Here is a 17,729-nt window from a genome sequence, read left to right as displayed (position 1 = left end):
ACATAAAACATCACAATGTATAACACTACATGTCTGAATATCTCTGCTAACACCAGGACCATGTAGCAGAAGCGGCACAGACACAGTTACCTACAGTGCCCACTATCCCTTGCCTAGTTTGACTCCATATTGCCATCTGATCTACAGATACCCTGCAAAAAACAGTTTGCTATCTGTATGTGTAGAAGACAAAAGTCTGCATTGGAGTACAATCTACCTGGAATGGATCCACACATTCAATACAGAAGGGCATACTGGGCATCCTCCCACACTTAATGAAGGCAATGTCAGACAACAAAATACTGAAAGGTCATACTGGGCATGCTCACACACTTAAAGAAATGAAGCCCATGTCTGGCAACAACAGTGGAAAATACATATCTGACAGTTGCAGATGATAGTGCATGCACTCCTCAGTATGCACCAGTCATGCTTTGCACACACATTGGATAGGAATGCACACATATATCCAACGACAGCACACTATAATATGCCAAAAGTGCACATACATAGATGTGTGGAACAGAGTGACAGTGGCAAAGAGCCTTCCATCATGAGGTCTGTCCCACCCGACACACAGCCAAATTGCTACAACCACATGATGTGTAAATGTCACTCACCATAGAAATTAGCCTCTGGCTTCAGCATTATAGAGTCTGTGGTACTAGTGCTAACTGTGCCACATGACTGTACAAGGTAGTAGTCATCTAGCAGTTGTATACACATAAGTGCAGAATATAAACCTGTGTGTGCCTGAGTGTGGTGTGTCTACCCCTAGATTAATGGGTTATGGCCCATGCACACACACTTCCCTCCCCATAGCCCTACTATGGCAAGCCTGCTGATGTCAGTCACTGTGAAATACACTTTTGGGGAACAGATAACCCAGTAATTTCTCTGGTGCATCCTATAACTGCGTAATGCTGTAGTGTGATATACTAGCTAGACAGGGGTTCTATTCCCAGACATGGCAAGTGTGGATGTTTGTGTGTTTGTTTGTGTAGGGAGCAATGCGTTTGAGGCCATTCACAGTCACTACAACCTCCATTGCCCTTCTTTGGCAAGCCTGCTGATGTCATTCCCAGTGAAATACATCTTTGGGGAAAGAGTAGTCCAGTAATATCCATGGCGCGTCCTATAACTGTGTAATGCTGTAGTGTGATAAACTAGTTAGGTAGGAGTTCTAATCCCAAACATGGCAACTGTGTGTGTGTGTGTGTGTGTGTGTGTGTGTGTGTGTGTGTGTGTGTGTGTGTGTGTGTGTGTGTGTGTGTGTGCGTGTGTGTGTGTTTGCCATTCGTATCCTGTATGGAGGTGGCTGTGAGTGTGTTTCTTATATGATGGGCCTATTATATGCCACAATGTTCACCTTGCAAAGATAACAGATGTCAAATAGCCAATAGGCTGGGGTGCCAATCCATATCCCTACATGTGACATCAAGGCTTGGTGAACAAAGTAAGCAACACTTGTATTACCCAGAGAACACTCTCAGCCCATGTCTCATACACAAACACACTTACATAGCCAACAACCGCTTTGTTGGTTGTACCCAGCATATTGCCCACAGATAGTAACCATGGTGTGATTGCAGTGGACAACAGATGGCATGGCATCCTGTCCCATTACTACAATTGGCATATAATTGCAGACATTGTGCCTTCACTATATTCCCCACTTAACACCTGCAACAACTGTGGTGCCATTAAATGTGACCCACAAAGGACATACCATGCCTTAAACACATGCACTGTATGGACAGATGCCACTGACACCAGGGAATACCTGTATCATGCTATCAATGTAGGTGCAGGTCAAGCCTGTTATCCATTACCAGTTCCTGGCACATGATAATCTGTGTACACAACATGGGCCAGATACCCCAGGTACAGTTCCACATGTCACTGAACATGTTGATGGGATGTGTGCACATCCCAGACACAGTCCATGTCATGGACTATAGAACACATACATGGCAGGCATTGCACAGTACTGGTCTCACACAATAGTAACCCAGGTGAGTAGATGGTGAATACAATACCCACCTGTGTGGGCCAATCCAGACACTGTACCCCTGAGCCACACTGCAGACCATTGTCATGTGACCTCATGCCAAGGTATACCCTTCACCTAGCCTTGTACAGCCTTCTCGCACAGTCAACCACTATACATCCGTGAAGCAAAGCACCCATGCCTGTCAGTACTGGCACCTTATGCCTGTGTGTGTGGAATATGATGCTTTCAACCAGATTCACACTCACTACAGCTCCCATTGGCCTACTGAAGAATGCTGTCTGATGTCAGGCACTTTCACATACCCTTTGCCCATATAACATTCAGATAACCCATGTGGTGCATGTGATACCCGCTCATTACTGTATTGTGGCAAACTAGCTAGTTAGGAAGTCTGTTCTTGACCCTGCCAACTGTGTCAGTGTGTGTGAGTCCCTGAGAGAGTGTGGCTGTGTTGACGTTGACACCTGTTCATGTGGACAGGCATTTGTACTACACCTACCTTATCGCTACTATATCACTGTTGAGGATGTCACTCACCATCAGATATACCTGTGGACAGCTCCCACTATATAAGCTATGTGGTGCATGCAATAACTGCATAGACATGTGATAGTAATACATAGTCAGTCAGGGGTTTGAAACCCCATACTGGTAGCTGTGTGATACAAACATGCTTAGGTTTTACTCTCCCTCCCCCTCCCTAACTTACTTTGTCTCTGTCTGTCTCTCTCACTCCCTCTCTGGTAGATGTGGAGAAGTACACTTGCTTTGCTTAGGCAGCAGCTTGTGTTTTGTAAGTGATGCTCATGATCAGCCTACGGCCTCTGCACAAATTGCAGACCCCCTCTAGCTGATTGCATGTGGAACAGTTGTGGTAACATTCCCATAGCCAATTGAATGGAAACACACTCCAATATCTAGGAACATCATGTTGGTGTTGGGCCTTTTCATTCACCTTGAGCAGGACCTAAATTTGGTGTTTGGCTAACAGCATCACAGATGGTATTGGGATTTACCTCTAACAACATACACTGTGGAAACAGGCCAACAGACAGGAGGGGGATGTGCCTGACATGACTACAGAATGTAAGTATTGCTCTTCTGCATTTGGAGTAATGCTGGTTTAACAGGGTGTGTGAGAATATGGCTGGTCTACATGATTTAATACCTGTCATAACAGTGTTATCTGTTTGAGGAAACTCCCATCTGTAGGGTTATCTGCAGACTCGGCAGTGTGTGAAGCCTTTTGTTTCTTGTGTTACTCACAGAACACCTATATGAAAACTGCAGAAGCATAGTGTGATTGCAGTCAGTACATGGTGGCAGCCATGAGAGTTACTGACTTCATATCCCTCATAGGACATATGTCACAACAAACCCTGGTACAACAGTAAATGTATGAGGTTATCACAGCAACATGCCAATACTGGGCCAGTGTTTGCAGCTCAAGCCACGAGTCTATCAACCTCTGTACATATGTCATGCAGTATGAGGTGCATATGTTCTGTACACCATTTTTTATTGACATCATACCTAATAACAAGCCAGTCAGATATCAGACTGCTAGACATGTTATGTATAGTAGGGGTTGTTTCTGAGGACATAACTTGGGCACTCTGCAGTTGTGTGTACAGTACTGGGGTCTATGTACTTATGGTGATTGTCGACAGTATGTGTATTGTGCATACATACCCTGGGCTGTGCACAGACTATGGTAGATGCCATTGTTTTTGGTCTTGTCTATCTGATGTTACATCCTGCTCCAGTGTATGGTACCCTATTTGCTCTCATGAATGTAGGGCCAGACAGACACGTGTCCCATACCACAGACCGGACCACATTGTGTCATGAACCAGTGTATGTATGGTTAGTATGTGAGTGGCACATATGAGGACGGTGATTATCAGACAGTCCATATAGTGCCATATTAAGCTTGTGTACCAAATGTGGCTGTAGCTGCATTCACATTGGTTGTGGGTATGCACTTTCTCACAGGTGTCTGTTACTCTGTGCTGTGGCATGCATGTAGAGCTTGCTCTAATTGCAGGTACATGTGTATTCCCCCATACAAAATGTAGTCCAGTGTTATGACAGTCTGCCTGTAGTTTGCACAGTGCTTTATGACATGCCTGGCAGCGAAGTGTAATTACCCAGTGTGTTGTTATGTCCAGTTATTTGCAAGATATACTGCTGCCAGGCCACCATAACTGTTGTGTATTTCTGACAAAGCATTGGGATTCTGTACAGATGTATGTCACTAACTACCGTGTAGTATGTGGCCATGCAACCTCTGCAACACCCGGTATTATGTGTCGAGACAGACTGGCATGGGTGAATGCATAAACTGTGTGGACATATATAGTCCAGTATTTACATGATATATCCATGTACATGGCTATTAACATACACATTGTGAGGCGTGGTCCACATGTTTCACATGAAGAGGATTTGTGTACACCTCTGGACTGACTGCAGAGTGACAGACTGTCCACATATATTGGTCGTATCTCTGCTATAGTCCACAGGATCATTACTGTGCTAGCAGAGGTACTGTACTATGATGTCCTTAGGATGTCAGTCAGTAGCCAATGGCACACATGTCAAAAACAGATAAGACCTCCCACACACAACGTGTCTGTTAAGATACCTCCTGTTACAGTAGCAACAGTCTACATATATACCTGCAATACATACATGACATCCCCTTGCACTAAGAGGTTGGGACTATTGGTGCTGAGATAGGACTCCACTCCATGTTCTGGACATATGGCAAACACTGTACTCATCCCTCATTAGACCCATTATAGAATACAACACCCCATTTGGTATGTACCTCTCAAGACATCTGCAACAACTGGAAAGGCTGCAGAAATACCTCTCTAAAAGAGTCACATGTCTAAAGCAGATGCCCTATGCTGATCACCTTAAAAAACTCCAGCTATACTCTGTCACATATCGTCTACTCCGAGGCGATCTCTGCTTAACATACAAGGCCATATCAAACCCAGAGCTGTTGGACATGCTACACTTAAAGACATCCCAATCCCTCAGAGCCACATGCTCCAGGTATCTAAATGTTGTCATCACAATAAACAAAACATACTGGAGGGATAGGTTCCTGACTCAGAGACTCTCCAGACTCTGGAATAGACTGCCCATATATGTCAAGCAGAGCGCCTCTTTGGCCCTCTTCAAAAGGAACCTTGAGGATTGGATGGGAGAAAGGAAATTCACACCAGGGATCACGTCAGTCACCCTGTTAGACAGGGGTCCAGGGAAGTAAATAGTGAGGGAAGAAATAGCCATGGAATTGTTATGGCTAGGCTTCTATAGGCCCTAGGGCCGATAGCCTAGTACTAACCTATTAACCTATATATATATATATATATATATATATATATATATATATATATATATATATAGACACATAACATATCTACATACATACATATATATATATATATATATATATATATATAAACACTCAAATATATACATATACACACACTACACACCAATATATGTCTACGCATATACAGATATATAGATACATATACACATATAGTTATGGATTTCTACATATATATCGACATACATATGTATATCTGATTAGATATGTATGCACATAGAGATATAGATATCTACATATATATCAACATAAATAGGTATATCTGTACACATAGGATGTGCATACATATATATATATATATATATATATATATATATATATATATATATATATATATATATATATATATATATATATATATATATGTGTGTATATGTATATACAAAAAGATCTACAAATGGCCATATATATGATGCACTCTACAGATGTGTAGACATACATATGTATGAATATATATGTGTATGTACATGTAGACATATATCAACATATGTATATGTATATATCCATATTCCTGTCATGTGTAAACATCACGGTTGTGTATACCTTCCCAGATGTATCTCACCATCTGTATCTGATGTGTATATTTAGATATAACGACATATGTGATGTAAAAGTAATATTAATAACAAGTACTACACAACTGTGGAAGTCAAAACAATTGTTCAATACTATTCAATGTGTAGTGACAGATATATTGGAAAAGCAACAACTTTCATCACAGCTGTCATGGTGTAGTGGTTAACCGTTGTGACTATAGTGTACAGGGTTCTGGGTTCAATACCTGCAAGGGCTGTTTATTTTATTGCTGGGCAGAACAATAGCTGCTGGATACAGAGTGAATAAGGCAGTTTTGAGCAGCTTTAAGCGTGTTTGCTCTGTTTTGTGCGATGCTAAGCAGTGCTAAGATACAGTTAAACGTACGAGCACTTACACTGTGTAGGCTTCACTTACTAGTGTGCAAATCTGCTTAGGTGTTGAATTGCAGCAATGCTGACACCTGTTAAGCATGGCTCAACCCTGGTAACCAGTGCTCACATCAGAGTCTGATAATATAGCAGGGTAATGACATCTGTAATAAGTGTATATTATGCCATGTACAATACATGCGTCTATGTGCTGTCATTACAGTAGCAAGGGGTGTGAGTGTCATGTCTGGGACACACAAGTATATAAGACCTGTACAGCACTGTTATCCATGTGAATGTGTTACATACAAGGATAGTAACCCAGGTTGCATGCTGTCACACTGGCATGTAGTGTATCATGCCATTAGTACTGTTGACAGTGCCTTCCTAGGCAAGAGTAGAGTGCTAACTGTAGTACTGACAACAAGCACACCCGCAGGCATAGCTGGACTCTGAGGCCTCACTGTCATGTTCCGGGTGTGTGAGCTGTGTCACAATATATATCCCCCTACTGTATAATGATCTGACATGTGGAATGTAACTGTAGACTACTATCTGTACAATACATGTCAGTGAGAGCTTCCAACATGTAGTAATGGCATACATACAGTTGTCAAACGTCTATTTGTTGACGCATTCATCCTACTGCCTAGCTACTTGTCAATCTGATGTCTGTCAGTCCCTCTACAGATGTGCAGATGGCAGGTATCCAGCTTGGATATGTACAGGCAACCTATGCTTGACTGACACTGACATGTCTGCCCAGCTGTGTTATAACTGGCACATATAAGAGACAACACCCTGTATGCACCACATACCACAGGTACCTCCACTACACTATCACAGTCAACACAACATTTTTGGGTACAGGTCTGTATCACAGACACTAACCATGTTTTGCAATACACATTGCATGCATGTCAACTGGATCACCTCAGTGGCCATTTGCAGGAGGCATCCAGAGGACTGGCTGATGCATGTCACTCTCACCCTGAGGGTCACCACAGTGGTGCCTGCTGATTGATTGCCTGCTGGCACATGGCAGGTGGCATGATACCACTGTACACACATCCCCTACACTACCCATATCTCCATGGATAATAGCCAGTTACACAGCTATGACCACCTGCAGTGATGCATCCCTGTACTGGCACATGTGTGCATGTGCATTACTGAGGATAGCAGTGTCTGGGTGTTAGTACACCTGTAGTTCAGAAAACCATGTGAGCCTTCACAACCACTGCTACACCCATTGCATAGTAAGATGTGGCTCCTGCTTTATTGGACATTACATGTACCCTGTTATGCTCCTCTCTCTAGCAGCTACATGAGCCTTGCAGTACCAGCACAACAGTGTTGTACAAATGGGTCGATAGGCATGGGATATCCATTGACTTCTGGCAAGTGTGTGTATGTGTGCATGTCTATATATCTTTAGGGTACAGCATTCCGAGGCCACATACTCCTATTACAATACACATTGCTACACAGTAATACAGATAGTATTGTTGCTGCCCATAGGTGAGGCATGACAATGCAACACTCTACTATGCCTGTGGCATGTGCATTAGATGCATATCCCTGTAGTACCACTGTTGGGATATACAATGTGTTGTAGCGCAGTCATGGGCAATGTGTGATGGTGGGCATGTCAGACTCTCATCATGGGTTCCAGGGAGTACAATATCCACTGTGGGATGTATCTGCTCTGTAAACTGTCATTCCACCATGGTACACCCAGTATATGTCCCATGTACCACTTTATGGTGACCAATGTCACCATCAACCATACAGGTAACTGATACCACAATCCAGCCCAGTTATGTATGTGCTGTGTGCAGCCTACCTGTAACACATCGGACACACTGACAAGTTAGTTAGCACCGATAGGCCCAGGTCTCTTGGATGTGTGTCTGCCTGTTATGTGTCTGTTAATGTGTATATGATGGTATGTCACACTGTGTATTGTCCACATACAACCATTACATCCCCCATTACCATACTGTACATGTCTGGGGATGTTCTGCATGTAACATGTAACTTGGAACACACCTCACTCTAAATGCTGTGTGGTGTGTGCAATGAAAGCCACACACTTCAGTAGCACTAGATGCCAAGGTAGGGGGTCTAGTCCCAGTGTTGCCAAGTACGAGTGTGCATGTATGTGGATGGTTCTACATCAGGTAGATGATTATGCATGTCCTAGTGGGTCACCTGTCCATGTGGCACAGGCAATAACTGTTATACAAACCTGTGACATGTGTTCAACTGTACCCTGCATATGTCACGGCCATGGTGTCACCACAGTGTCATACCCCTTGTGGAATATGACTGCAGACCATCCTCCTGCTGACACATGTACACCTACGGCACAAATGGATAACATTATGGAGACCACAATCACCCAGTGTTACTAACAGCTATAATGCATCATTGCTGGACAGATACACTACCTGACATATAGGCATTAAACATTAGTCCTGACAACATGTTACACTGCCGTACATTGGTACACTGTAGTACAGTAATCGTGTGCATCAGAACCATATTAGCCTGTCCCTGCATCGATGTTATGGGTGACAGGGATGTGGCACATGTTTCATCATATGCACAGGGTGTGTTGGTTTACCAGAGACCGAGGGTGGGCCATACATTTGACACCATGTGTGTGGGTGAGGGGTGTAATTAGTTGAAATGGGTGCGGTTATGTCGTATGTGTAGCTATGGGGGTGCCCCAGGTGTGTTCATATAGTGTGTGGGTATGCATGCACACAGTTCTGCCATGTGGCTGCCCTATACAGGTGTTTATTGGGCAGCTGAAGACCATACCTGGCAGGGTATACAGTTCACCGCCTCCAACCATGGACATGTGGACAGTGCCTGCCAGGGGTTCCATGGGTATGTCCAGGTACAGGCCTCGATGTAATAATCTCCCCTGATGATGACAGATGTCTGCTAGAGCCAGGTCCCTCCTGGGATTGGCCAGGGCCATGTGCACATGACCTGCTGTGGTGGGGTGTGGACAGTGACCCCCCTGCAGTGCTGAGACTAGTTCTTCCACTACTGGAGCGCCTTGGTGTCCTAGCACATCCAAGTTGACCTCCAGCTGTTTGTGTTGCTGGCCTACATCAAAGCGGCCATTACCACATCCCACCACATGTTCAAGCACAGACAAAGCATGGTAGAATGAGGCCCACCATCTCACCCAACCGTCTATCTATGATCTTGGTATAATCACGGAAGGCATGAGGCAGTTCATGGAAGTTGTCGCTTGCAGATGTGAGAGCAGCCCTCTGCAGCCTTAGGCCCTGTGTGGTGTACAGTTTCATACATGCCTGCTCCCCCATGACATTCTGAAGCATGCTCTTGGTGGTACCAGTTATGGCACTTCTGCCAGGGGCATGATGACCAGCAGCCCTACCAAGAGCACCCTGGTACATCTGACTATGTGGTGCCGGTGCCCTGCCAGACATCTGGCTATGCCTGCTGTGACCAGACACAGTAGGCATAGATACCACACTCTCCTGTGCACTGCCACCAACTGCCAACTGTCCCTCTGCTATGGCCACTGGTGATGGGGTATATATAGGCACTGTAACTGTGTGTGGGTTTGGGGTGGCTAAGAGGGGGATGTCAAGCGATGGCTCACTTTCGGCTCCTGACAACCCCCACCTGTGCCTCAACAGTACTATCATCATCTTTGGTTTCTGTATGGACACCAACATCAGATGGCATGCAGGAGGGACCCTGACCCACCTTGCCACCTATGGGGGAAAACAAGAAACACACTTTAAGACCTGTACAGCATTGCAACACTGTACACACACACACACACACACACACACACACACACACACATACACACACACACACACACACACACACACACACGCACACACACACACACACACACACACACACACACACACACACACACACACACACACACACACACACACACACACACACACACACACACACACATTCCACCTTAATACCTACCTATCCCTGATTTTACAGACAGTCCCACATTTATTCACATAACTTCCCATCCTTCATCACACTTGGTAACATACAATCATTAATACCACTCATTAACATGTCATTCCTCTAAATAACTATTTCGCGATCACAACACAAGACCTGTTACTCCATTACCTCTTTGACCTGAGTGGAGTAGGTTTTACATGGCCCCACTACTGTCAGCCAGTGTTCTCCCTGTGTATGTCCGGACATCGTGAGCATGCCCCTATATGTTAGGGGCTACTACGTTCACTCCATAATGTCAGGCACTGGAGTGACATGTGTAAGTATTGCTCAGTACATGCCAGATCTGCTGATCAATCAACCTTTCTTGTGGACAACAGTAATATATGGATACACTCCCTGGTGTTGTCTAGTAATTCCCCAATGCATCTGTAATGCTGCATACATGGGTAGTCATTCACCTATCTTCTGATTGCAATATTAAGGGTATACCTGGTGTCTACTTTCCCTCCCAATGCATATTCTTGCTTAGTATATGATAACACCATTTCACATATGGACCTGTGTTCCAGCCTCTGTCCTCCACCTACAAACCAGGCTTTGTCCATATAACATGCTGTCAGGGGTTGCTATGTAGTGGCCTGTGAGTATGTCATGCTGCATTCCTGCCATCATTCCACTGCTCTTGTGTCCCCCACACATATTGTGGGGTTGGGTCCATATATGTGTGGGCTTCATCTGCACAATACATGTGTGCCCTTATGCAGTCCAGAGGTCAGTGTATGCAACTGTGGTATATGCCCCTGTAGGTCAGTCTATGGGGGGGGGTGCACCATAACTAACTTAGGCTGTTACAACATGTGAGGGATATCAGGGGTAAGTACCTTAAGGTATCTGGATGTACATTACCATACAGTTCACCTTGGGTAAATGCAGGCCTACTGCTTCCTGCCATACAGACTGTTCTGTTTGTCAGTGTGATTGTGATGGTTTCAGTTATGCCTTGTTATGTAACAGATACATCCCATTGTGTCAGCTGAAGTCTTTACCCCCTAGGGATTTTGTACAGAGTGTAGATAGTGGCTGCTGGAGTATACATCTGCATTACTTGCTGTTGATTGATTGTTGTCCTGTGGCTCAGTCTGTCTTTGCTGTTATACAACTTGAAGGCCTTGGCCTTGTCAGGAACATATGCTATGCTTTCCGGAATACTGTATTAATTCATCTATTTGAGAGTTGCATTAGTCTGTTTATATGTATTTCAGAGTCTAAACAGCTATATGACTTGCCATATACAACTGGAATAGTACACAAATAAAGCTTTCTCATGCATGCAAACCTGTGTGCGGTGTTATATCCTTTGACCTCTTTGTGGGTATATGTTTCAGGTGACAATTGTCTTTTGTATGGGTGACTCATACAGTGTCCAGTTGGTAATGTGGCAACTGTAGGCATACTGGCTGTTCCGTATGGTGTGCACCCTGTAAATATGTATCTTCCTATACATATCTGTGTGTGTGTATTTGTAGTTACATATATATATATATATATATATATATATATATATATATATATATATATATATGAATAAGACTAGGAAGAAATATATATATATATATATATATATATATATATATATATATATATATATATATATATATATATATATATATATATATATATATATACATATGCATATATATGTGTGTATGTGTATATGTATCTTAGGAATGTTTATTGCATCCACATTGTACATTCCCTATGGCAGTCAGACTGCACTGCATGATATGTTATTGATACCAGCCTGATGTCATGTAGGTGGAATGGATAACTGATAACATCTTGTGCCCATGTTGTGTCGGGTCCTGCTTATGGGACTTGAAACAGTTGGTACTGTATTGCAGGGCAGATCTGTTTGGCTGTGGGGGGGGGGGTAATATCAATATGTACAAGACATATGTAGCTTGGGCACCCTCATCCTCATTAACGGTGCCTGTGGTCATCTATGTATTTGTTATGTTCTCTTTTATATCTATAGATATATATATATATATATATATATATATATATATATATATATATATATATATATATATATATATATCTGTATATACATGTATATATATATATATATATATATATATATATATATATATATATATATATATATATATATATGTATGTGTGTGTATGTGCTTACACACATATATATATTGCTCTCTCTCTCTCTCTCTCTCTCTCTCTCTCTATATATATATATATATATATATATATATATATATAGCAATATAAGTAGACATATATATCTATAGATGTATGCATATGTGTGTGTGTGTGTGTATATATATATATATATATATATATATATATATATATATATATATATATATATATATATATATATATATATATATATATATATATATATATATATATATATATATATATATATATATATATATATATATATATATATATATATATATATATATATATATATATATATATGTATATATTTAGATATAAATATATATACACACACACACACACACATACATCTACATTTTTAAATACATTTCCTGTACTGTTGAATGCCTGTGCTGGATGATATGTTTATAAAAACATCAGGGTTATGTATATCTGACATGGCTTAGTGGTAAATCACTATGGTGTGCATGGTCTTGGATTCGAGCCTTGCAGAGGCTGTTTATTATGTTGCTGGGAAGAACAAGGGCCATTGGATACAGAGTGATTAAGGCAATTTTAAGCAGTTGTAAGCGGGTTTGCACGAAGGTAAGCACTGTTAACTTCCTGTTACAATTTCTTATACTCAGATAGCTTCTAAATTGCTTAACCTGTGTAGGCATTGCTTACCCCCACACTAGCAGACTTAAACTCGCTTACTGCTGCTTAAAAGTGCATACTACCACTTACCCTGTGCTAATTACTTTTAAAGAAATGGAAAAGGGTTGATAGAAAAGCAGTGAAAAGGGACACAAAGAGGGAAAGACAGTAGGGAAAATAACTAGGGATGTGCAGGAAGGGTGTATGGAAGGTCCATAACTGCCCATTTCTTCTACAGCAACAGCTGTGCATATACACTGAATTTGTAGATAGATTTGGACCCTCATACCCCTGAGAGAAGAGTGAGGACAATAATATGTTGTTAAGCCAATTAGACCAGATTGCATGTGTCCAGTGGACCCATGTGTGAAATGGGCAGCTATGTATGGGGCAAAATTTTTTTGGGGGGACAGATTGTCATTTTTTTTTTTTCAGGTGAGAATTGGATGTTGGGGAGGGATAGTAGATATATTTGGGGAGGTAGTTTTGGTAGGTTAACAGACAAGACAAACAAGATGTATACAGGGGTGGTATATGACACATGCGAGGGGTAAACACCTTGATGGGGTGGGGTGTTCAGAAATCGGAAGCCCATGAGCCCCCTAGTGGAAACCGTGGGACTGAGGTCCCCACCCATGGGCGGTCACCACTGCACCTTTACTGCCCCGAAGGTGGCTGTGCTGGGGGCTGAGTAGGAGGGCCAGGCCGACCCTCTAGTCGTGACACTTGTCCCTCAAGCTGGCATAGCATATCTCCGACCTCCCTGCAGAGCTCACTATGCACCACGACCCGGACCTTACAATGGGTGAGAGGTTCCTGTCTGCACTCGCTCCCGGGGGGGTGAGCCCCATCCCGTGAGACAGTTCCACCCAAAATGGTGGAGGACCAATGGCTGAGGAGGTCCCAGGTTGGGCCCCAGATGTGCTGGTGCCTGGTACTATGGCCAGCTGGGGTGGGACAGGTGGGTCTGCCAGGACCTGCCTTCCCATATGTGCTATGGTGTTTAAGTTTTATCAACATATGTGGGTTAGTAATAGTCAACACATTCCAGGATTAGGTATAACAACATGCATAGATATTCCAATTAACCCAAACATTATATATGGAACAGTTGCATAGCAAACAGAACACATGCATATATGGGACCACAGTGGTCATTACAACAGTGTGCAGGTACATTGATTGCAGCATGCCACCAATGTGGGAGTATTTCAACATAGCACATGCATAGAAACAGATTTAAATAATTATCAAACAATAGGGCATATGTCCCAACATTAGAGTTAAGTCAGCACATACCAATTGAGTTGTGTATTTAGTTTATTGTTGCAGATATGGTGGGGGGTGTCAATTAACAACTAGTATATTCCTGTAGTTTGCATTACTTTCCTAGTCAGTGCTGTGATCTGTACATTACAAGTATTAGTACACTACCCTATTGCCTTAGTTTGGACAGTGGTATGGCTGTTGACAACTATATACATCAACTGGTTTTACCTGCAGTATACACCTCTTACCTGGTATACCTGTGGAGGTATTGTTTGTTAACACTACCTGTTTCTACACATACTCCCAGATTCCAGGTTGATGTTATGCACATACCTGTCCATCTCTTTTTGTACACACTCTGGGCATGTCTTCACCACATGCAGGTGAACCAGGACATATTTCCACTATTGCCCTCTTAAACCATTAGTGACTTGCACAATGACAGATTAGTTTTATTAGACATTTTCCAAATATGTACAGGTCTGGCAGTAAGTTATATGACATGACATGCTGCCTACATGTCAGAAATTGGCACACTGATATGGCAGGGTCAGGGTAACATCCAGCAGATATGGGCCAAATAACTGGACATTCTGGACATTTCTGTACACTAGTGGGGTATGATTCTGCATACAGCTTACTACAACTCCCAGGATTCAAACCATGGCTGTGTCTGCTAAAAATAAGACACTGTCCATCACAGTTGAATGTGCTATATAGGTATTGCTGTGTATCTTTTGTCTGATTTCTGTCTATAAGTCTCCTGTGGTTTTACATTCTGACCTTGTAATTACAACACTCTTATACAGGATTTCCTAGACAGTTGTATTATGTAGTACAGTTTGGGTGACAGTGAGTAATACCTTATTATTCTGAGCAACTGCAAAACTAACAATGCCATACAATACCAGAGTAAACAGTACCAGTACAGGATATCAATATTTTATTTATAGGCACAGTTTTTGTGTCTGACAGGCCTCTGGGAGCAATGTTTGTTAGTACTACCACCTGCATGTTGCTACACATGTAACCAGTTTCCAGATTAGTATTATGCACATACGTCTCACTCTGTTACTGTGCACACTCTGGTCACAGCTTGACAACATGGGGGTGGAGATGGGACATACTTGGCTTCTTACTCTCATAACACTTTGGGAGGTTGCTAGAGTGACAGGTTTGTTTTTATAGATGTCTGGCAATCAGTTGTATGTCTTATTTGCTGCCTAAACACCTGGGATCATCCCACTGGTTTGCCAGGGGGATAGGGTGACAGGCAGCAGCTCTGGGCCGATTTACTGGACATTCTGGACATTTCTGTACACTTGCGAGATATGATACTGCATACAGCCTACTACCACTCCCAGGATTCGAACCATGGCTTTGTGTGCAAAAAATAAAACAGTTCACTTCACAGTTGTGTGCTATTTGGATTTTGTCTGTCTTTTCAGTGTTTTCTGTCTAAGTCTCTCTCAGTTGTACTATTTGACCTTTTAGGATTACGACAGTCATATACAGACATTCCTACACAATTTACTTATGTAGCCCAGTGTGGGTAACAGTGCTTACTACAGCAGTACTATTAAGTGATTGCATCTCTACATTACCATATGATACCAGAGTGAACACATGCAGTCCAGCAGTTAGACCTTAATTGTCAGGCTATTATTCTTTTATTTACATACAACCTATATGAGACTCTTCCTGCCATATTCTCTGGTGTATGCAGTACATGCCTTAAACAATACAGGTTTTATATAGGCAGTTAACTTACTTCCACTTTTAGATTTATTTCCTATGACAGTACATGCAAGAGTGTTACTAACCTGCCTCACAACCACTCCAATCTACAGGCACGGGCCTCCTGGTTCATAGCCCGCTCACTTGCCACTGTGAAAGACATAAGAGGAATATTTAGCCATGCCTATCCATAACATACATGAGTTGGCAACTATTAAACAGGTAGTGGACTGATACTTGCACATGGCTGGGACTTCCCCTTTCCTCCTAACCTCTTGGATCCACTGATCCAAGAGATTCCCCTTTTGCCGCTTCAGGTTGGCAGAATGATGCCTGCCCTGCTCACCAGTTTGGGGTATTCCAGTGGCACTGGTGAGGTCACAGGTGAGATGTTCCCAGGCTTCCGCTTTGTATTGGGAACCCTGGTACTGTCCGTAGCAGTCTCATGTCATGGTCTTTCACAAGGAGTCCTGCCATGACTCTGGACTCCTGGATGCCCCAGCACTGTGCCAGAAAGCACACACCCTCTCGCATTCCACACATAGTACCTACAAGGGGGAGCTGCAACCAGTTATGAGATGTACTCCCACCTGTTGGATTTAAATAGGGATGGTTTCCCACTTTGCCATGATTGGACAGTTTTGAAAAGGCTAAGCTATGAGCAAACCTGCTTACCTAAGGTTGGCATTGCTTAAAGGGGTATACCAATGGGCAGACTGAGTTAGCTGGCCTACACATTGCTTACACCTACTAAGCTGGGCTGTGCAATGCTTAGCTTTGCTTAATATTTAAAGTGCATTATATCTGCATTGTGGCATTGATTTATTATTCATTGCATGTTATATATGTGTTTGGTATCCATGATTCATGTGCACATACACTGTATGGGGTCCTTGTATTTATTAGGGGATTTCAACACTTTATTACAATGACACCTCACATCTGGGCTAAATGCAGTACTCCAGTTCACACATTTATGTCCTGTAGTTGGTTATACAGTATAAAATATGTATATAGATTCATTTCACTTGTTCAGTTTGTATTTTCTATGGCGAGGATTTGTTTGGTGATACCTCAATCTTATGTACTGCTGTGATGGCTTAGTGGTTAACTACTGTGACTATAGTGTACAGGGTCCTTGGTTCAAGACCTGCAAAGGCTGTTTATTTTGTTTCTGACCAGAACAGCGGCTGATGCATACAGAGTGATTAAGGTGCTTTTAACCAACTGTAAGCAGGTTTGAGCAGGTTTGTGCGAAGGTAAGCAATGTTAACCTCCGGTTAAGTATGCTTACAGTGAGTTAGCTTCAATATTGCTTACCCTGTATGCTCATCGCTTACCCCCATGCAAACAGGCTTAAATCTGCTTACTACTGCTTAAATATGTTTACTCCTGCTTACTACTGTGTAACTATACTTACTCTTGCTTACTAGTGCTTACACCCGCTTACCACCGCACTAATTTAGACAGCGATGTCTAATGGTTCTTGGGCAAGTGGTGGATTTGGCAACTGTATGGATTTATCATTAATTACACATTTTACCTTCCATTTGTATCCCTGATT

Source organism: Protopterus annectens, chromosome 8.part0 (genome assembly GCF_019279795.1).
Source record: "Protopterus annectens isolate FY-2018-M chromosome 8.part0, PAN1.0, whole genome shotgun sequence".
In the NCBI taxonomy this organism is placed as follows: domain Eukaryota; kingdom Metazoa; phylum Chordata; order Ceratodontiformes; family Protopteridae; genus Protopterus; species Protopterus annectens.
Note: the sequence above shows the minus strand (reverse complement) of the source record.